This window comes from Hyla sarda, chromosome 6, assembly GCF_029499605.1.
Source record: "Hyla sarda isolate aHylSar1 chromosome 6, aHylSar1.hap1, whole genome shotgun sequence".
Classification (NCBI taxonomy): domain Eukaryota; kingdom Metazoa; phylum Chordata; class Amphibia; order Anura; family Hylidae; genus Hyla; species Hyla sarda.
This window is the reverse complement of record NC_079194.1, coordinates 116,356,165-116,378,334: the sequence shown is the minus strand read 5'-3', so window position 1 is coordinate 116,378,334 and position 22,170 is coordinate 116,356,165. Positions and strand designations below refer to the sequence as shown.

Here is a 22,170-nt window from a genome sequence, read left to right as displayed (position 1 = left end):
GCATCCGGACGTGAAGTCAGAAAGTAACGTGTGGTATGGTTTAAGAAGCCATATTGGTTGTGGCAAGTATATATAAATAAAAAAATAAATAATAAAAAAAATAAAATAAAATAAAAATAAAAATATATATATATATATATATATATATATATATATATATATACACACACAGATAGATTAGATATATAGATAGCTATGTATTTATATGTTTGGGGACATAGAAGAGAGGCGACTAGGGGCTGTCCCACCTGGCAGACCCTACCTGAGTGTAGTTGCTCTGACTTTGGGGACCACCATACAAGGTATGGTATGCAATACGGGTTCGGGACACCACATGTCTAACCTGCAGCCTTCTATTATTGGCCCTTGGTTGTCCGGGCATGCTGGTAATTGTAGTTTTGCAACAGCTGGAAGGCCACAGGTTAGACTCCAAAGAGATAGGCGATAACTAGCAAATCGGTAGGCCAATTATTGGAACCATCACTGACCATAAGTAGGGTTGCCACCTGACCGATATTTTACCGGCACAGCCGGTATTTTGGCGACCCTGTCGATATTTTTATATTAAAAATACCGGCAATGCAATGGCTGGTATTTATGCAACCAATCCTCTAACTCCCGGAATGTTGCACTATAACCTATACCAGTGTTTCCCAACCAGAGCGCCTCCAGCTGTTGCAAAACTACAACTCGCAGCATGCCCGGACAGCCAACGGCTGTCCGGGCATGCGGGGAGTTGTAGTTTTGCAACAGCTAGAGGCACCCCTGGTTGGTTAACAGTGACCTAGACTATATACTGCTATATAGTCCAACATGCTGGGAATTGTAGTTTTTGTTTGGGGCAGCTGCTGAGCCACAGGCTGTATCAGAGCATGCTGAGAGTTGTAGTTAGTAAGTAACTGCAACTCCCAAATAAAAAAGCGACCAAAAAGTCCCAGCAAACAAAAATGGTACTTCTAAAAACTACCAAAAAAATGAGCCCTCATACTGGTCCAGATAAGGGGAAATAAAAAATGTATAGGGGGTCAGAATAGGACAACATTTCCCCCGCATATATATATCTCCTGTGATGTCACGCATATATAATTAATTATGCAAATTAGCATGGCCGGTATTTTTTTAGCAAGAAAGGTGGCAACCCTAACCATAAGCAATGTCAGAAGTCCTATAGACAGTGAATGAAGTGGTGGCCATTGCTAGTTACTAGCGTGTGAACGCACCCTAAGGCTAAGATTCCACTTGTTTTTTTTCTGGCACAAAAAAAATGCCACAAAAAACGCCACAGCATTTCCCTGTGTTTGGTGGTTTTTTTCTTGCGTTTTTTGACTTTGAGTGGAAATTGCATTTTTGGCCCCTTTGATGTTTTTTTAAAAATTTGTTGGTGATGGAAAAAATTTCATTTAACAGAATTTATATTTTTTATAACAAATTATAAAATTAATTTTTAAACAGGGATTAATTTATGTGTGCGGGCAGGACACTAAAAATGTAGCTGACAATAATAAAAATGTAGTGCGTGTGTGTGTTTTTCACTTTTTTTTTATTTTTTTTAAATATTTTTTACAGAGAACTACTACTCCCAGCATGGAACACACTGTTTCATGATGGGAGTAGTAGTTCCTGTACTCAAAAACAGATCGCCCATAATATAGCAGAGATGCGGAGCGGCTCTATACAGTGCTCGCATCTCTGCTCTGTACTCCGGGTCGGCCAGTGATGTGAATTGAATTCACATCACTGATTCATATTTTCTGCCCAGAGTGGTGATTGGCCGGATGGTGGCAGCCAATCCCCGCTCTCTGTGGGAAATATGAATACTTGTATATATATGGCAGTACAGGGAACCATAAAAGAGTGGCCGGCCGCCTGCATCTATACATTATACAGGAGGATCGCAATGGGTTTCAGAAGTGACACCCAGGGCGATCTGTCAATTAGTACAGGTACTACTACTGCCATCATGAAACAGTGTGTTCCATGCTGGAAGTAGTAGTACCACCTAAAAAAAAATTTAAAATTAAAGGGGTTGTGCGCTGCCCTGCAGTTCGGAGCTCCGCTCACAGCGTCCGGAAGTTCATTACTCCCAACGCTGTGTGCGGGCTTCCGTGTTCGCGGCCGCCGGGCGTGACGTCACCCCCAGCACCTTCGTGACGTCTCGCCCGCCCCCTCGTGGCGTCACGCCCGCCCCGTGACAGTGGTCGCGCCCCCTTCCCATAGACTTTCGTTGAGGGGGCGGGCGAGACGTCACAAAGGGGCCGGACGTGACGTCACGCCCGGCGGCCGCGAACACGGAAGCCCGCACACTGCGTTTGGAATAATGAACGTCCGAATGCTGTGAGCGGAGCTCCGAACTGCAGGGCAGCGCACAACCCCTTTAAGAAAAAAAAAAGTAAAACACACACACACTACAGGAAGGTGAGTTAAAGTTTTTTTTTTTGGGGGGGTTTTTGCAGCCCGGGAACAGGGGAAATAAAAAATGTTTTGCTGCAGTTATCCTTTAACCCCTTAAGGACCAAGCCCATTTTGGCCTTAAAGGGAACCAATCATCAGATTTTACCCTATATAATGCTTGGCAAAGCGTTATATAGGGTAAAATTGTTGTCCTCACCATCCCCGGGGGACGCTCCTGCCCCCAGGGATGGTGAAGATATGAAGTTATAAACTAGTCACCGCCGCCGCCGTAAGTAGTCACCTGGGCGGGGAGCTCTTCTCACCAAATCCCATTCTTCGGCCGGCAGCGACGCCCCCTCCGCTTGATTGATGGGCCGCGTCATTGTTCCGCTCACTGAACAGACGGAGCAGAGTGATGACGCGGCCCATCAATCAAGCGGAGGGGGCGTCGCTGCCGGCCGAAGAGCGGGAGTAGGTGAGAAGAGCTCCCCCGCCCAGGTGACTATTTACGGCGGCGGCTGTGACTAGTTTATAACTTTATATCTTCACCATCCCTGGGGGCAGGAGCGTCGCCCGGGAATGGTGAAAATAAAGTTTTTACCCTATATAATGCTTTGCCAAGCGTTATGTAGGGTAAAATCTGATGATTGGTTCCCTTAAGGACCAGACCAATTTTATTTTTGCATTTTCGTTTTTTCCTCCTCGCCTTCTAAAAATCATAACTCTCTTATATTTCCATCCATGGACCCATATGAGGGCTTGTTTTTTTCACCAATTGTACTTTGTAATGACATCACATATTTTACCATAAAATGTATGGCGCAACCAAACAAATATTATTTATGTGGGAAAATTGAAAAGAAAACCGCAATTTAGCAAATTTTGGAAGGTTTTGTATTCACGCTGTACACTTTCCGGTAAAAATTACATGTTTTCTTTATTCTGTGGGTAAATACGATTAAAATGATACCCATGATATATGCTTTTCTATAATTGTACCGCTTAAAAAAAATCTCAAACCATTTTAACAAAATTAGTATGTTTGAAATTGCCCTATTTTGACCACCTATAACTTTCTCATTTTTCCATATTTGGGGCGATATGAGGGCTCATTCTTTGCACCATGATCTGTAGTTTTTATCAGTACCACTTTTGCTTAGGTTTTTCCTTTTCATTCATTTTTTTATAAAAATTTTTTGAATAAAATGTGACAAAAAGCAGCAATTTTGGACTTTTTTTTTATCTTTTTACGTTTACGCCGTTCACCGTACGGGATAATTAACAATATATTTTAATAGTTCATACTTTTACGCATGCGGCGATACCAAATAAGTGTATTAATTATTTTTTTACGCTTTTTTGGGGGTAAAATGGGGAAAAACGGACGCTTTACTTTTTATTGGGGGAGGGGATTTTTCACATTTTTTTACTTTTTTATTTTACATTTTTTTACTTTTTTTTTTTCACTTTTAATGTCCCCATAGGGCAGGGGTCTGCAACCTTTAAGACAAAAAGAGCCACTTGGACCCGTTTCCGAAGAAAAAAAAAAAACTGGGAGCCGCAAAACCATTGCGACAGTTAAAACAAATACAACACTGCATATATTGTTTCTTACCTTAATGCTATATATACAGGATCGTGCAGTCAGCTGTCAAGCTGAAGAAAAAAAGGACTTTCACTTAACAATGTAAAATATATTTTTGCTGGGGTGGGCTTTTTTTGGGCCCAGGCCTGGGGTGGGCTTTTTTTGGGCCCAGGCCTGGGGTGGGCATTTTTTGGGCCCAGGCCTGGGGTGGGCTTTTTTTGGGCCCAGGCCTAGGGTGAGCTGGGGAGAGGGGGGTTAATGCACTGGGGAGAGGGGGGTTAATGCTGCTGCGGGGTGAGGGGTTAATGCTACCGCTGCCATGGTGTGAGGGGTAACTTAACCCCTCACCCCATGGCAGCGGCAGTGTTAACCTCTCACCCCGCGGCAGCGATAATGCTGCCGTTGCCATGGGGTGAGGGGTTAAGTTACCCCTCACCCCATGGCAGCAATAGCGTTAACCCCTCACCCCGCGGCAGCATTAACGCTGCTCTGGGGTGAGGGGTTAACGCCCCGCTGTCAAGTGAGTAATGTACTTTACATACTCACCAGCTCCTCGCGTGGCGTCTTCCTCTCCCGGCGGCGCTCCTCGACTGAGGAGCAGGCCGGCGACGTCACTGTCATGTGACGTTACATTGTCACATGACAGTGAGGATCCACGCGGCCCTGGAAGAAGAGACTCCGCTCCGATGGCACCAGGGCAGGTAAGTAAACCGACGGCGGCTCACGGGCTCAGATCATTCCGGGACACTGCATTGTCCCGGAATGAGGGTGACCGGGACCCGGGACAGACTCGCGGAGCCGCGGCAAAGGAGTAAAAGAGCCGCATGCGGCTCCGGAGCCGCGGGTTGCCTACCCCTGCCATAGGGGACTATTCATTGCAATCAGTTGATTGCTAATACTGTGCAGTGCTATGTATAGGAAACAGCACTGCTCAGTATTATCGGTGATCTTCTGCTCTGGTCTGCTCGATCTCAGACCAGAGCAGAAGACCCCGAGAGACGGCCGGAGCCAGGTGAGGGGACCTACGGCCGCCATGCTGGATGATCGGATCCCCGCGGCAGCGCTGCGGGCGATCCGATCGTCCATTCAAACTACCGCAATGCCGCAGATGCCGTGATCTGTATTGATCACGGCATCGGAGGGGTTAATGGCGGACAGCCGCGCAATCGCGGATGTCCGCCATTACCGGCGGGTCCCTGGCTGCTGATATCAGCCGGGACCTGCGCGCAATCGCGGATGTCCGCCATTACCCGCGGGTCCCTGGCTGCTGATATCAGCCGGGACCTGCAGGGCATGTCACGATCATGTCGGCGCATAAATGTACGTCATGGTGCGCTAAGTACCACGTCACCATGACGTACATTTACGTCCATTGTCGTTAGGGGGTTAAGGAGAACTGAGTTGCAATACTACAAACAACCTAAGGAGAAGAGTGGTGCTGTTTTTGGAAGAAAGCAGCTATGTTTTCTCATTTTGGATAACCCCCATTTAACCCCTTAAGGACGCAGCTCTTTTTCACATTAAAGGAGTTCTCTAAGCTAAAACTTTTAACCCCCGCTGTGCCGGGCTGTAAAACTATACATAATAAACTTTCACTTACCTGCCTACGATCCCCCGTTGTTCCGATATCGCCGTCCCATTCTCCGGTCCCGGTCTCTTCCACTTCCTGCGGATCGGTGACTTCAGTTTGCGCTCAGCCTATCAGCGGCCGCAGCAATGTCCCGTCGCGGCCGCTGATAAACTGAGCGCAGAGTGAAGTCACCGACCCGCAGAAAGTGGAAGAGACCGGGACCGGAGAACGGGACGGCGATATCGGAACAACGGGGGGTCGTAGGCAGGTAAGTTAAAGTTTATTATGTATAGTTTTACAGCCCCGGCACAGCTGGAGAAAAAAAAATTCAGTTGGAGAACTCCTTAAAGGACACAGACCTTTTTTGCAAATCTGACCACTGTCACTTTATATATTAATAACTCTGGGATGCTTTTACCTTTCATTCTGATTCTGAGATAGTTTTTTTGGGACATATTCTTCTTTAATGTAGTGGTAAATTTTGATCGTTACTTGCTTCCTTTCTTGGTGAAAAATCCCCAAATTTCATGAAAATTTAGAAAATTTAGAATTTTTCTAACTTTGAAACTCTCTTCTTGTAAGGAAAATGGATACTCCGAATAAATTATATATTAATTCACAAATACAATATGTCTGCTTTGTAATGGAGTTGGATGTGAATCCTACTAACCTGTGTGGCGATGACTCGGATTGTATCGGGCAGCGGTGTCTAAGGTGTCACTGGTCTTCACCAGAGCCCGCCGCAAGGCAGGATGGGCTTGCTGCGGCAGGTGACACCCAGGTCACTACCCCCAACACGGCTCGACCACACAGGTAGCTGGGCAGACGAGGTACCAGAGGATGAGGTAGAAGCGTAGTCAAACTTAGCAGGAGGTCAGGGCAGGCGGCAAAGGTGTGTAGTTAAATAACGTAGCAGGAAGGTCTGGATACACAGGAAGAGGCAAAAGGAACGCTTAATCTCAGGCTAGGGGCACTGAAGATCCGGCAGGGAAGTGTGGGAGGTGCAGGGACTTTATAATATAGTGGCAGGTGCAAACAGTAATTATGGGCGTACTGGCCCTTAAAATTTCAGAGCTCCAGTGCTCGCGCGCCCTAGCAGACGGGGACGCGCGTGCTGATGCTGAGACACAGGAGAGGAGGCGGCAGTGGAACATGGTGAGTGACTGGTTGGGATTCGCATGCGGGCACATCCCGTGATGAGAATCCTGGCCCCGCCGGCAGACGGGGACACAGGGACTCTGCGCTCGATGCCGGTGTTTGCGGCCGGAGCGCACAGTGTAACAAGCTTTATGTTTGCATCATAAAGTTGACATGTTTTTCCTTTTTGAAGACATTAGAGGGCTTCAAATTTCAGCAGCAATTTTCAAATTTTTGACGAAAATTTCAAAATTTGAATTTTTCAGGGAATTTGAGGGGCTTTCATGTTAGAAATACCCCATAAATTACCCCATTGTATAAACTGCACGCCTCAAAGTATTCCAAATGACATTCAGAAAGTTTATTAACCCTTTAGGTGTCTTTCACAGGAATAGCAGCAAAGTGAAGGAGAAAATTCTAAATCATAATTTTTTACACTCGCATGTTCTTGTAGAGCCATTTTTTGAATTTTTACAAGGGGTAAAAGGAGAGAAATCCTCCCACAATTTGCATCCCAATTTCCCTCAAGTAAGGAAATACCTCATATGTGTATGTAAAGTGCTCCGTGGGTGTACTAGAGGGCTCAGAAGGGAAGGAGTGAAAATGGGATTTTAGAGATTGAATTTTGCTGAAATGGTTTTTGGGGGGCATGTCGCATTTAGGAAGCCCCTATGGTGCCAGAACAGCAAAAAAAAAAAAAACACATGGCATAGCATTTTGGAAACTACACCCATCAATTTTACATTTTTACAAGGGGTAATAGGAGAAATTGCACCCCAAAATTGGTAACCCAATTTTTTCTGAGTATGGAAATACTACTACAATGCTCTACAATGCTCAGAAGAGAAGGAGCGCCATTGAGCTTTTGGAGAGAGAATTTGGTTGGAATAGAAGTCGGGGGCCATGTGTGTTTACAAAGCCCCCTGTGGTGCTAGAACAGTGGACCCCCCACATGTGACCCCATTTTGGAAACTACACCCCTCACAGAATTTAATAAGGGGCGCAGTGACCATTTAAACCTAACTGGCGTTTAACATATCTTTGGAACAGTGGGCTGTGCAAATGAAAAATAAAATTTTTAATTTTCACTGACCACTGTTCCAAAAATCTGCCAGACACTTGTGGGGCGTAAATGCTCACTGTACCCCTTATTACATTACGTGAGGGGTGTAGTTTCCAAAATGGGGTCACATGTGGGGTCCATTGTTCTGGCACCATGGGGGCTTTGTAAACACACGTGGCCTTCTATTCTGGCAAATTTTCCCTCCAAAAGCCAAATGGCGCTCCTTCTCTTCTGAGCATTGTAGTTTGCCTGCAGAGCACTTTACATCCACATATGGGGTATGGGGCTTTTTTTTCCTATTTTCCCTTATGAAAATGAAAAATGTAGGGTAACACCAGCATTTTAGTGAAAATTTTTTTTTTTTTCATTTTCCCATCCAACTTTAACGAAAATTCGTCAAACACCTGTGGGGTGTTAAGTTTTTTATACACTAACAGGCTGGTGTAGACCCAAACTTTTCCTTTTCGTAAGGGGTAAAAGGAGAAAAAGCCCCCCAAAATTTGTAACGCAATTGCTCCCGAGTACAGAAATACCCCATATGTGGCCGTAAACTGTTACCTTGAAGTACAACAGGGCTCCAAAGTGAGAGAGCGCCATGCGCATTTGAGGACCAAATTAGGGATTGCATAGGGGTGGACATAGGGGTATTCTACGTCAGTGATACCCAAACAGGGTGCCTCCAGCTGTTGCTAAACTACCAGCATGCCTGGACAGTCAGTGGCTGTCTGGAAATGCTGGGAGTTGTTGTTTTGCAACAGCTGGAGGCTCTGTTTTGGAAACACTGCTGTATGATACGTTTTTCATTTTTATTGGGGGGGGGGGCAGTGTAAGGGGGTGTGTATGTAGTGTTTTACCCTTTATTATGTGTTAGTGTAGTGTAGTGTTTTTAGGGTACATTCACACAGGCGGGGGTTTACGTTGAGTTTCCCGCTAGGAGTTTGCGCTGCGGAGGAAAATTGCACAGCTTGAGCTTGAAGCAGGAAACTCACTGTGAACCCACCCGTGTGGGGAAACCTCCAGCTGTTGCAAAACTACAACTCCCAGCATGCACTGACATGCTTGGAGTTGTACTTTTGCAACAGCTGGAGGCACACTGATTGAAAAACCTTCAGTTAGGTTCTGCTACCTAACTCAGTATTTTCCAACCAATGTGCCTCCAGCTGTTGCAAAACTGCAACTCCCAGTATGTACTGATTGCCAATGGGCATGCTGGGAGATGTAGTTATACAACAGCTGGAGGTACGTAACTACAACTCCCAGCATGGCGAGACAGCTGTTTGCTGTTTGGGCATGCTGGGAGTTGTAGTTTTGTAAGATTTAGAGGGCCACGGTTTAGAAACCACCGCACAGTGATCTCCAAACTGTGGCCCTCGAGATGTTGCAAAACTACAAATCCCAGCATGCCCAAACAGCAAACAGGTATTTTAGGCATGCTGGGAGTTGAAGTTTTGCAACATCTGGAGGACTATAGTTTAGAGACCACTGTATAGTGGTCTCCAAACTGTAGCCCTCCAGATGTTGCTAGGCAACAACTCACTGGCTTCCGCAGTCGCAGGATCGCCGCACCAGGGAGAGGATCGCCGCCCGTCGCTGATCGCTGCCGGCAAGTGACCTCCACCGCCGCTGCCGGTCACACCACAGTTCCCCCGTTCTGCCCTGACTACCGTGGTTGAGCAAAACGGGGGAACCGAACTTTAAACCCCCCCGCCCCCATCTGCTATCGGTCGGTCGCTTCTTACCAACCAATAGCAGGGATAGGAGGGGTGGCAACTTACTCCTATCCCTTTAGGGGGATCGGGGGTGTCTTGGACACCCCTGATCCCCCTTATTTTCCAGGTCACCGAAGACTCGTATGACCCGTAATCGCCGCAGATCGCTGGTCTGAATTGACCGATGATTTGCGACAATGGCCAATATGGGGGGTCAAACCCCCCAGGGGTTTCCACGGGGTGCCTGCTGAATGATTTCCTTAAGTACCAGGGCATCAGGCGCGTGCGTACCTGTTTGCCCCTGGTCCCTAAGTGTTTAAGTACTTAGGATGCAGGGTGTATGCCCTGCGTCCTGAAGAGATTAAAGAGTACCTGTCATCAAACCATATTTTCTAAAGCAGTGTCTCCCAAGCGCGGTCCTCAAGATCCCTCAACAGGTCATGTTTTCAGGATTTCCTTAGTCTTTACAGGTGATATAACTGGTGATGTCTGATGCACTGACCAGAATTATATCACCTGTGAAAGACTAAGGAAATCCTGAAAACATCACCTGTTGGGGGGACTTGAGGACCGCGCTTGGGAAACACTGTTATAAATAAACTCAGATTATATTCCCTAACACCCCTTCTGCCCTTAGAATTTTTTTAGAGCTTTACAAAGCTCTGTATCATACCTTTCCCTTTGGTCACATTAGGGGAGATTTATCAAAACCTGTGCAGAGGAAAAGTTGCTGAGTTGCCCATAGCAACCAATCAGATCGCTTCTTTCATTTTTGAAAAGGCCTCTGAAAAATGAAAGAAGTGATCTGTTTGGTTGCGATGAGGAACTGGGAAATTTTTTCCTCTGGACAGGTTTTAATAAATCCCCGGCAGCCGTGACATGACTGAAGCCTGCGAGAGCTGCGCCTCACCATGCCTCAGATTCACTTTCGTAGTTTGGTCTCCTGCCAGGTCGGAAGGAGGCCAAACTAACTGTCTGACTTGCGCAGGGAATAGAACAGGGCCACCGAGTGTTTTTTTTAAAAAAAATCACATTAAAAACATATAAATGTTGAGAATTTTAATAGCAAGTAAATAGCAAAGTGTCTTATAATTACATAAGCAACAATATATTTGTGGCGTCGGGGTGTGAGGTGCAGGGTAGATGTTATAACGCAAGGGGCAGATGTTATTAACCCTTTCTTGTCATGACGCCAGGGCATGGTTTAGCCTTAACCACCTGAAGGTAATACTGCTGGTCCTGGGCTAGGCACGGGGGCAATGAAGACACAGATGCCAAGTTACAGACAAACGGTAGCTTTACTGAGGGTAGACAGATGACACATTCTATGCAGTACAGCCAATATCCCAAGGAGGGGACCAGTGACACAGGGAGACCTTGCAGGCTTGCTGGGACTTGCAGTAGTTAGACAGACTTTGATGCAGGTCACCTCATCACTAATGCCTCCTGGGTAACAATCACATGGTATAACAATTAAAGAAACAGTACATTATATATACAAACATGGTGTATGTACAACATGGTGAACTGTAAGGGGGACCCTGGGGACATGCAGGGACTCTGTCTGACAGGGCAGGAGAACAGCAGGAGGCCACATCATCCCATACTGGGACACCACATATTAAAAGTTTAGTTTGGTGACAGGTACACTTTAACCCCTTAAAGACGCAGCCCTTTTTCACCTTAAGGACTGAGCCCTTTTTCGCAATTCTGACCACCGTCACTTTACGCATTAATAACTCTAAAACGCTTTTACCGAATATTCTGATTCTGAGATAGTTTTTTCGTGACATATTCTACTTTATTTTGGTGGTAAATTTTCGTCGTTCCTTGCATCCTTTTTGGTGAAAAATCCCAAAATTTCATAAAATTTTTGAAAAATGTAGCATTTTTCGAACTTTGAAGCTCTCTGCTACTAATGGATATTCCCCAAAAAAAATTTTTTTATTCACAAATACAATATGTCCACTTTATGTTGGCATCATAAAATGGACATATTTTTACTTTTTGAAAAAATTAGAGGGCTTCAAAGTAGAGCAGCACTTTTCTAAAATTTCATGAAAATTGCAAAATCTGAAGGGACAGATGTTACAGAACTACAACTCCCAGCATGCCTGGGCAGTCTAGGCATGCTGAGAGTTGTAGTTTGGCAACATCTGGAGGGCTACCGTTTGGGCACCACTGTAACAAACACCACCGTCGTTTTCCCTACCTGTTCCTGTCTCCAGCGACGATCTGCGGTCCTCAGGCCATCTTCTGGCCAGGTATCGGCCTCCATCTTCTCCCCCCGTTCTGCCCGACATCCAGGGGTGGGCAGAACGGGGGATTGCCATGGCAACCCAGTATCCTGTGCTGCCATTGGTCAGAATCAGTTCTGACCAATGGCAGGGGATAGGAGGAGATCGCAGCACTGCGACCTCACTCCTATCCCTCAGGATGATCAAGGCTGTCACTGACACTTCCGATCATCCCTATTTTCCGGGTGATCGGGTCACCAGAGACCCGATCAGCCTGGAATAGTAGAAAATCGCATGTCTGACATGCGATTTTCTGCGATCGCCGACATGGGGGGGGTCTCAGGACCCCCCTCGGCGATGTGCCGGGATGCCTGCTGAATGATACCAGCAGGCATCCTGGTCCGGTCCCCAACCGGCTAGTGGCGGGGACCGGAATTCCCACGGGTGTATGCATACGCCCCACGTCCTTAAGGACTCGGGATGCCGGGCGTATGCATACGCCTGGCGTCCTGAAGAGGTTAAGACTCTTACATAAGGCAGAACCCTGTGCATGGAGCATGTACAATTTCTTAGTACAGAGCTTTATAGCCTCCATGTGTTGCCTGTGTAGAGATACTTTCTCCTAGAAGAAATTCTTCACCTTGGCAGCTTTATTATAGCTGTGTTCAAAATGTTGCTGTAATGCTGCCACGTGCATTACCCTGAATACACAGGATTCCCCCGACAATGCTGTCATTAAAAAAGGAGAACTATTTATTTGTAAGTAAAGGCAATTTGAGCATAAAATACATCCTCTTTGTCTTCATGTAGCCCTTTCATCTTCGCAATATTCTCTTGTTCACTGTTATATACAGATACCTTAAAACAATGGCCTTGTTGGCACAGATTTTCAATGGGAATTCACACCATAGTTTGAAAATGCACATCAGAATGCACTGAGCCTATCATTGGCTGCAGCGATGTTCCGCCTTGGCCAGTGATGCGCTGAGACGCAGTGTGAGGAAACCGGCCCAGGCCCAGCCTTCTTCATGGTGCCCTGGCCTATTACATCACACTGTAGCTCAGCTTATCACCAGCCGAGGTGGAACATCACTGCGGCCGATGATAAGCTCAGCCCAGTCACCCCAGAATACGGAGGAAGGCCCAGAAGACAGGAGAGCGACACACCGGGGCAGCGTTGGAGTTAAAGTTTGTTATTTTTATCTTTGCAGCCTGGCAGAATGGAAAAAGAAAAAATTTTGTGAAGTACCCCTTTAACCCTCTTAAATGAATGCTAAAGTCTACACTTCGATCATTTGTTTGCTTAGTTTCAGATCCATTGTGGTGATGCGCAGAGGTTAAATTCAGAAAATTTCAAATCTGTCTTTCTGCTACACTTAAGCCCCAGACACTTCCATAGCCCTTAAGCTATTGGGCTTATTTTCCTATGCAGATTGGAGTCACAACCAACATTCAGTTGACATATTAATATTTGCTCATGGCATCTGGTGGCTCCTCATGTGATAACAGTAAAGTGTAGAGATATTTGTTTACCCGGCAGCAAGAGAGAGAAAAGTAAATCATCATTCTCCAAACTACTTTATAATAATACTTGTATTATTTACAGTTTCTTAGGCACAGGTCCGGCCCTACCGTGGGACCAGGTGGGACAATTGGTCCCATGCGGCACTTTGCTGCCCGATTATTATTATTTTTTTGCCGCCACGGTCCAGGCAGGGCCAGCCCTGGCTGCCGCTGCACAATGGCTCACTGTTGTAAAGCGGCCACGGTGCAGCCTGAACTGCTTAATATTCAGTGGCCACTTTAATTAAGCCTGCCCCAACTTACTCACACAGACGTTCCTCTCTCCTGCGGCATCTTCAACGTTCTTCTGTTGACCCGCGCAAGAGGATGTCACTGACGTCACATGCACACTGTGGACACAGTGCACCACCTGAGCCTGCTGGACTAACAGGCCAGGTGAGGGGGGGGGGGGAATCTTTAGGAGAAAAAAGAGACCGATACCGGCGCCTAGCGCATTACCCTTGGTAACAAGAGTAGTGTATTCAAGGGTTAACAGAGGAGACCATATAGATGGCTGCTCACCTTGAGTCAGATAAATGAAAGCCTATCACCCCAGTGATAATAGGGTCCTCAATGTACGTGGAGTCGCTGCTGGCCTTCTGGGTTGCAGGAAACAGCTTCACTGCTGTCCTGTTGCGCTAGAGGAGGAGCTTGTGAAAAAACCCTTAGGAGATGGCACTGCGGCTTCCTTAGAAATGAAGGAGATGGACTGGATGTATATTTATAAAAGGTTCGCAGTGGAACCACTTTTATTAAATCAAGAACATAATATAAAAAAAGGGGGATGACGCGTTTCGGGAGGTGCCCTCCCTTCCTCAGGTCAGGATGCTTACAGTCAGATCAGTGCACTTATATATACACCAAAAAAATGCCAAGGTACAGGTAAAGGGGGCGTGGCTAAATTACATCATGCAGGTAGACATACAGACTAAGTGATATATACAGTGTAAATGCCTATCTCACATGTTCTGTACACAATTATAGGGAAGAAAACTTGCAAGTGTTTTTTTCACAAGCTCCTCCTCTATCGCAACAGGTGAGGGGGGGGGGGGAATGAATTGGCCCGGGGGGAGGAGAGGAGGGGGGTAAATGAAATGGCACAAGGGATGAGAGGAGGGGGGCAATCAAATGGCACAGGGAGGGGGGTTAATAAAAGGGCTAGGGTGATGGATGGGTTAATTAAATGGTGCAGGGGGTTTGGGGGTAATTAAAATTGCGCAGCATAGAGGGATCAGAGAGAGAGTAATTAAATGGCACAGGGGAGGGGGGGTTGTGAAAGAAATGGCATGGGGGTAATTAAAGTTTCACTGGGGGATTAGGGGAGCCACCTTAATTCATAATCCCCCCTCTGATCCCTCTGTGCCATTTGAACCCCATGGTCTTTGTGTGGCAGTATTATGTGTCCCTTATACAGGTGTAATATTGGTAATATTTATCTTGGTACACTGGTATTGTTGGTCTCAGTATGCCCGATCTGGTCAGGTTATAGTAATGTAAGGTAATATTTGCTCCTTGTTTTTATATATATATATATATATATATATATATATATATATATATACGCACGTGTATATGTTGTGTTTTTTTGGGGGGCGGGGATCGGCATTTCATTCTTGGACCCAGACAGCACAATGTCTTGGGCCGGCACTGCTTAGGCAGAATGTAACATTGGGGTATAGAGTTCCCAAATAAAAAAATTAAAAACATTGTTTCATCAGCTATGTTATTGCTGCTGCAGAGGCCTTAATAGGTCATGTGGACAGAGGTTGCCATCTAATTCACATATATAAAAAATACTCCAGCGAGCCAGATGCAAACTGTCAGGCTCTGTTCAGCAGTACCGTAACTGGACCGTACCATATTGTAATTACTGCATGCATTTTGCTGATAACTAACGAAATTGCTGTAAAAAGTGTGCATTTTACAATGTCATTAACACAATCATGGTGAAGACACATGCAGTAACACGTTGCAGTGAACAAAGTCTAAAAAAGTGCTAAATAATGAATTCTTAATCCTTGTGTGAGGCCATCAATAAAATTTTTTATTCAGGAATAGAAAAACAGACCTAATTTCTCTTTCTAAAAAAAGAAAAAATTGCCACCCCTATCCTCAGGATGTGTGTTGCATTGCAACTTAGCTTTATTTACTTCAATAGAACTGGGTTGCAATACTACATACAACCCGAGGACAGGATTGGTGCAGTTTTGTAAGAAATCAGCTCTATTTTTTGGGGGGAAAAAATTTCTACACTAATCCGCTGTTAAATGAACATGTTTATTGTTAACGTTTAGCTTTTTTTTTTTTTGTAAATCTTTTTTTTCATTGGTAAATAAACATAAATGCCCCCCTGTCCTGTGCCCCTAACATATAATGCCCCATGTCCTATGCCCCTCACATATGATACCCCATGTCCTGTGTTCCTCACATATAATGCCCCCCTTTCATGTGCCCCTCATATATAATGCCCCATGTCCTGTGCCCCTCACATATAATGCCCCCGTCCTGCCTCCTCAGGGGGCATTATATGTGAGGGGCACAGGACATGGTGCATTATGTGAGGGGCAGAAGACAGGGGGCATTATAAGTCAGGGGCACATGCCAGGGGGGCATTATATGGGCACATGACAGGGGGTGGGCTGTCATGTGCCCCCATATATAATGCCCCCTGTCATGTGCCCCCCATATATAATGAAGTCCCTCGATTCATGTGCACACCTTGTTTTGCCATGTGGAGCAGCGCTGGACGCATTATCGTCAGGTTAGATGCCGACACCGATAACGTTCAAAATCGTGAATATCGGCCAATCTGATAATCGGTCGATCCCTACTATGCATTCCGTGTGGACTCCTGACGTTTGCCGAAATTGCACCACAAAGGTGTCACAAATGCGCCTAAAACTAAGCCAAACTAAAACTGGGGCAAAATGAAACCACAATCCCAGATCATCATCAATCTACTAAAAAGCAAATCCAAGGCAGATATGTTTTACTCTTTTTATTTGGAACAAAAAAGATATTCAGTAATTTGGCCACATAATGCAATCCTTTTTATCCTTCATTTTAATAAAATTGGGAGCAACGAAACATATGCTGGTTAAAATACAATAACAAAAGATGAGCATAGGCGTCAATAACAGTTGTGCAGATTCTTGTTGCCGTCCCTGGATGCTGCGCACAGCCAATAGGTGATCTGAAAATTTATGTTCACGCCAGACCAACTTCTGACTGTCTACAGCAACTGGGCTGTCATCATCATAAACATTCTTGTATATATAGGGGATATTATAGTTGTTATATTCTCGTACATAGGAGACAGTATTATAGTAGATATATTCTCGTACATAGGAGACAGTATTATAGTAGTTATAGTCTTGTACATAGGAGGCAGTATTATAGTAGTGATATTCTTGTACATAGGGACAGTATTATAGTAGTTATATTTTTGTACATAGGAGGCAGTATTATAGTAGTTATATTCTTGTACATAGGGAGGAGTATTATAGTAGTTATATTCTTGTACATAGGGACAGTATTATAGTAGTTATATTTTTGTACATAGGAGGCAGTATTATAGTAGTTATATTCTTGTACATAGGGAGGAGTATTATAGTAGTTATATTCTTGTATATATAGGGAATATTATAGTAGTTATATTCTTGTACATAGGGAGGAGTATTATAGTAGTTATATTCTTGTATATATAGGGAATATTATAGTAGTTATATTCTCATACATAGGAGACAGTATTATAGTAGTTATATCCATGTACATAGAAAGCAGTATTATAGTAGTTATATTCTTGTACATAGGAGGCAGTATTATAGTAGTTATATTCTTGTACATAGGGAGGAGTATTATAGTAGTTATATTCTTGTACATAGGGACAGTATTATAGTAGTTATATTTTTGTACATAGGAGGCAGTATTATAGTAGTTATATTCTTGTACATAGGGAGGAGTATTATAGTAGTTATATTCTTGTACATAGGAGACAGTATTATAGTAGTTATATTCTTGTACATAGGAGACAGTATTATAGTAGTTATATTCTTGTACATAGGGAGGAGTATTATAGTAGTTATATTCTTGTACATAGGAGACAGTATTATAGTAGTTATATTCTTGTACATAGGGAGTATTATAGTAGTTATATACTTGTACATAGGGGACAGTATTAGAGTAGTTATATTCTTGCACATAGAGGGCAGTATAGTAGTTATATTCTTGAACATGGGGAACAGTATTAGAGTAGTTATATTCTTGTACATAGGGGTCAGTATTATAGTAGTTATAGTCATCATGATTGGAGTGGAAGAGAGAGCTTTGGAGCGACACGATATTCCCGATGGCGGGTCTGTGCTTGGGCTCAACGGGAGTGATCGTGTCATTCCAGGGCAGGGTCTCTCTATAAAGGTGTCCGTGAGTCTTCAGGCTTGATCATTTTAGTCAATCATTGGCTCTGCCTCTGTGTTCTACTATATGATGCCAGATGCTGTGACACAAAGCCTGTGAATTCTAGAAATGTGAAAAAAAATATTGTCATATAAAATTTCAGAAATAAATTATTGCTTGATGTCGTTCCAGCTGGATTCTGTGTTCGGATGTGGGTACAATTCATGTTGTGCATGTTGATAAAAGGAGTCCACCCTAATGCTGCTGTGACAATCTGGTATCAAGGTAAATAGATTAATCATTTGGGACAGACCGGTTGCTAGGGAAACACAGCTTAACAACCACAGCTTGTCCCTAGCAACCAGTTTGTTTCATGATACTTGTGTCTTAATTTGAACACCCAATTGGCAGTGTAATAGTGGAACAGGAAGGCTGTGGGGACATGGCAGTGCCCAAACCTCACAGACTTTAGTGCCTTTCTGTCTTATTAATCAGATTTATGTAAAATACATTTAGATGAAGAACTTGTTTAAGGGCCCGTTCACACGGACAGATTTTATTCCAAGATCGCAGCGTCTTTCCCGCTACGAGTTTTCCGCAACAGATTTTTGGCAGTGGAGTTTCCACAGTGGAAAATCCACAGCAGATTACATTAATGTAAAAAATCCACTGAGGCTCAAACCCTCAATGGGAAACTCACTGTAGATTCCACACGTGTGAACATGATGTGTTATGGTTAGTGCTGGGCTTCTCTGCCCCCTCATACCCTGCACTTAACATTATACATTGACCCAGATTTATCAATCTGTCTGAAACCACAACTGTCTGGTTTGCCCATAACAACCAATCACAGCTCAGCTTTTATAACCTAACGAGCTCTGGTAAAAGGAAACCTGAGTTGTAATTGGTTGTTATGGGCAAAAGCAGACAGTTGTGGTTTCAGGCAGAATGGTAACTCTGCACCAGTTTTGTTTGGTAAGTACCTGTAGGGTAAGGTCACACGTAGCGTATATACAGCCTATTTCCTGCTGTGCGGTGGGAAATTCGCTATGTATTCTATCCTATGAGCAGATGTACAAGGCTACCCTTAGCTGCCCTGTGTTTGTAGTGAGGTTTGGAGGCGGGCCCGTGCGTCAGTCACGTCAGCGTGCTAGCCATGCCTCCAAACCTTACTGCGCACACAGGGCCGCGGGTAGCCTTGTATGTCTGCTCATAGTATATTCCCCACTGGGCAGGGGAATTTGGGCAGCCTCATATATGCTGCGTATACGCTACGTGTGACCCTACCCTTAAAAGGGGTACTCCACTGGAAAACATTTTCTTTTAAATCAACTGGTGCTAGAAAGTTGAAAAGATTTGTAAATTACTTCTATTAAAAAATCCTTCCAGTGCTTATGAGCTGCTGTATGCTCCACAGGAAGTTATTTTCTTTTTGAATTTCCTTTCTGCCTGACCACAGTGCTCTCTGCTGACACCTCTGTCCATTTTAGGAACTGTCCAGAGTAGACGCAAATCCCCGTAGCAAACCTAATTTGCTCTGGACAGTTCCTGACATAGACAGAGGTGTCAGCAGAGGGCACTGTGGTCAGACAGAAAGGAAATTCAAGAAAAAAAGAACTTCCTCTGTATTGTACAGCAGCTCATAAGTACTGGAAGAATTTGGATTTTTTTAAATAGAAGTAATTTACAAATCTATTTAACTTTCTGGCATTTAAAAAGAAAATGTTTTCCAACAAAGCTACTTAAAAGAAATCAAGAAAATGTTTTTGAAGGGGATAAAATAAAGTTGTTGTCTGCTGACAACTATCCCTTCCACACCCCTGAATGTATAAAGGCTACTGGGGCAGTTTTTTTTAGCTGACACAACTTCTGCAGTGGAGGGGGAAGCTTATTATGTGGACATCAAACATGATTCAATGAGAGAGGATGGATATGAACATCTGGCGTGTCTGACACCGCCATATGCAGGATCTAGGACAGTGTTTCCCAACCAGGGTTCCTCCAGCTGTGTCAAAACTATAACTGGGAGTTGTAGTTTTGCAACAGTTGGGCAACCACACACTGCATTACATCAGTTTCTCCCAACCAGGGTGCCTCCAGCTGTTGCAAAACTACAACTTCCAGCATGACCGGACAGCCTTCGGCTGTCCGGGCATGCTGGGAGTTGTAGTTTTGTAACAGCTGGAGGCACCCTGGTTGGGAAAAACTGATCTTGGATCTACCGTTATCAGTCTATTGCATAGAGATCAGCTATCCAACATAATGGAGCAAGACAGGCCATTTTATTTTTATGGGAAATGAAAGGAGAACTGGTTACAATACAGTCACATTTTTTTTTTTTATGTAGCAAAACCATCCAATGGTCGGTTGCCCCGTCAATGAGCCATAGACTGTTAAAGGAATGACTGCCCACACCTCGCTAACCACAGTCATATCTGACCCAACGCCTTCCTGCATCCTCGAGTTACACAGATGTCCCTTCAAATACACAGCCTGGAACAAAGTGATGCATGGCACTGCTACTTGTAAATTCATTTTTTTTATGTGTTTTTTTTTCTTTTTGTAACGGCAATTGTGGTTTCATGCAGGAAATTGGTAACTATCTTTAGATTTATCTCACTCCAGAAGAGAAGGAAGAAAAAGTTATTTCAGTATAAGTTTTACAGTTGAAGGGATAATTCAAGTGATTTGCAGTGACAAAAGTAAAGCTCCACCTTTGCCTCTCCAGTCAGCACATGAAAAACCTAACGTCTTTTCAACCTTTGTTTTTATAATTTTTTTTTACTGTTTTTCTAGTTCGTAGGTTCGTTTTGATAAATCCTTCCATTGTAACAAAATGTCTGATGTTGCATGGAATGCATGGATCTGTTATTTGGACACATTTAAAGTAGACCTGTCAGCAGCTAAAAACAGTATAATCCTATAGGTAGGATAAGGATTCCTTGCATACCCACTTTTTTATCTCCATAGTCCAGCACAGCAAGAGCCCATTGGTAGCCAGCCCATCTCGTTTATTTACCACCTCTGTACCTTCTTGTATATGCCTGCTCCCCCTATGATTGACACCCATTAGGCTTATACACAACAGATAGGTAGTAAATAAGATAAGATGCGCTGGCTATCCCGGGGGTCTCACCGTCTGGAGAATGCCTTCTGGGCATTAACAAAAGGGTTTATATCTTGGCACTGAGAAAAAGATATGCCTGGAATCGTGATGAGAAGTCCTATATAGCCATAGGCTTATTTTACCCCTGTTTAGCTGCTGACAGATCTTCTTTAAAGGAGTTATCCACCATAAAGTGATTTTAGTACTTACCTGCCAGACAGTAATGGACATGCTTCAGAAATATCCCTGATTGTCTTGGAGCTAAATGGCTATGTTGTAAGTCAACCATAATGCTGAGGCTATTTCCTGTTGTAGTTTGTTCCCTCAAACTACAAGTCCCATGATTCCTTGTTTGTAAGTGTGAGGTTACTTTTCCTTCTCCCACACATCACACCCATTCCACCCATTGAAACACACCTGTGATCCCTTAATTTTTTGACCAGGGTGCCTCCAGCTGTTGCAAAACTGTAATTCTTGCAGAATGATCTCCCTCCCACCTAGTGGTCGCTCCACCCATTGGATCAAAGACAGGCTCCCTCTGAACACCTGACTAGTGATGTGATGTCTCGGGCTGCACTGTAACCTAGGAAAACCTGAGACAACACTCATTTTGTATGCTGTTAAAAATAAACATTGGGGAAAAAAATCACAGAAGAATTACGAGACCACCATGAAACACAGGTACAGATATTCCCTCTTGTGTTTGCTGAGATCAAGCCATGCAAGTGTATTTACTAATGGAGCCTTTATAATGCGGAATTCTATGTTGCATGTAGTATTATAGTAGCTATATACTTCTACATAGTGGGCAGTAGTATAGTGGTTATATTGTACAAAGTAGGCAGTGTTAAAGTAGTTTTATTCTTATACATAATGGAGAGTAATATAGTAGATATTTTAATGTACATAAGTAAGAGTGTTATAGAAGGCAATATTATAGTAGTTATATTCCTGTACCTATGGGGCAGTATTATACCAGCAACATTCTTGTATCTAGGGGACAGTATATCATAGAGGGCAGTGTTATAGAAGCTTTATTCTTGTTCATAGTGTGCAGTATAATAGTGGGTATATTCTTGTCTATAGGGGTAGTGTTATAATGGTTATATTTTTGTCCATAGGAGCAGTATTATCGTAGTTCTATTAAATGCACCATTAGCCTAGAAAATAAATAATTGTAATCAGTGTCTGGGTTTCGTGTTTTTAATGAAAAAGGTACTGTTGTAGTCCTGTAGCGCTGAGAGCTTCTAAAGATGTACCTCTATAATGTATACAGTCTCATTTACAGATGTTACTGTAAGTTAGAGCTGTAACTGGAAGCTCCTGGCCCAAATGCAAAATCTGTAACAGATCCCACTTATATGTCAATTATAGTGCCCATGGAAAAGTGTTCATGGCCATTAGGACCTACCAT

General features: G+C 44.0%; 1 long non-coding RNA gene across 1 annotated transcript; it reads left to right on the top strand.

Annotated features, from left to right (window-relative positions):
* Nucleotides 1–3: 3 nt before the first annotated feature.
* On the top strand, nucleotides 4–21,731 carry LOC130276010 (uncharacterized). Its single transcript, XR_008844987.1, has 3 exons — nucleotides 4–33; nucleotides 17,843–17,935; nucleotides 19,998–21,731. It is a non-coding gene; the product is annotated as an uncharacterized LOC130276010 (long non-coding RNA).
* Nucleotides 21,732–22,170: the final 439 nt, after the last annotated feature.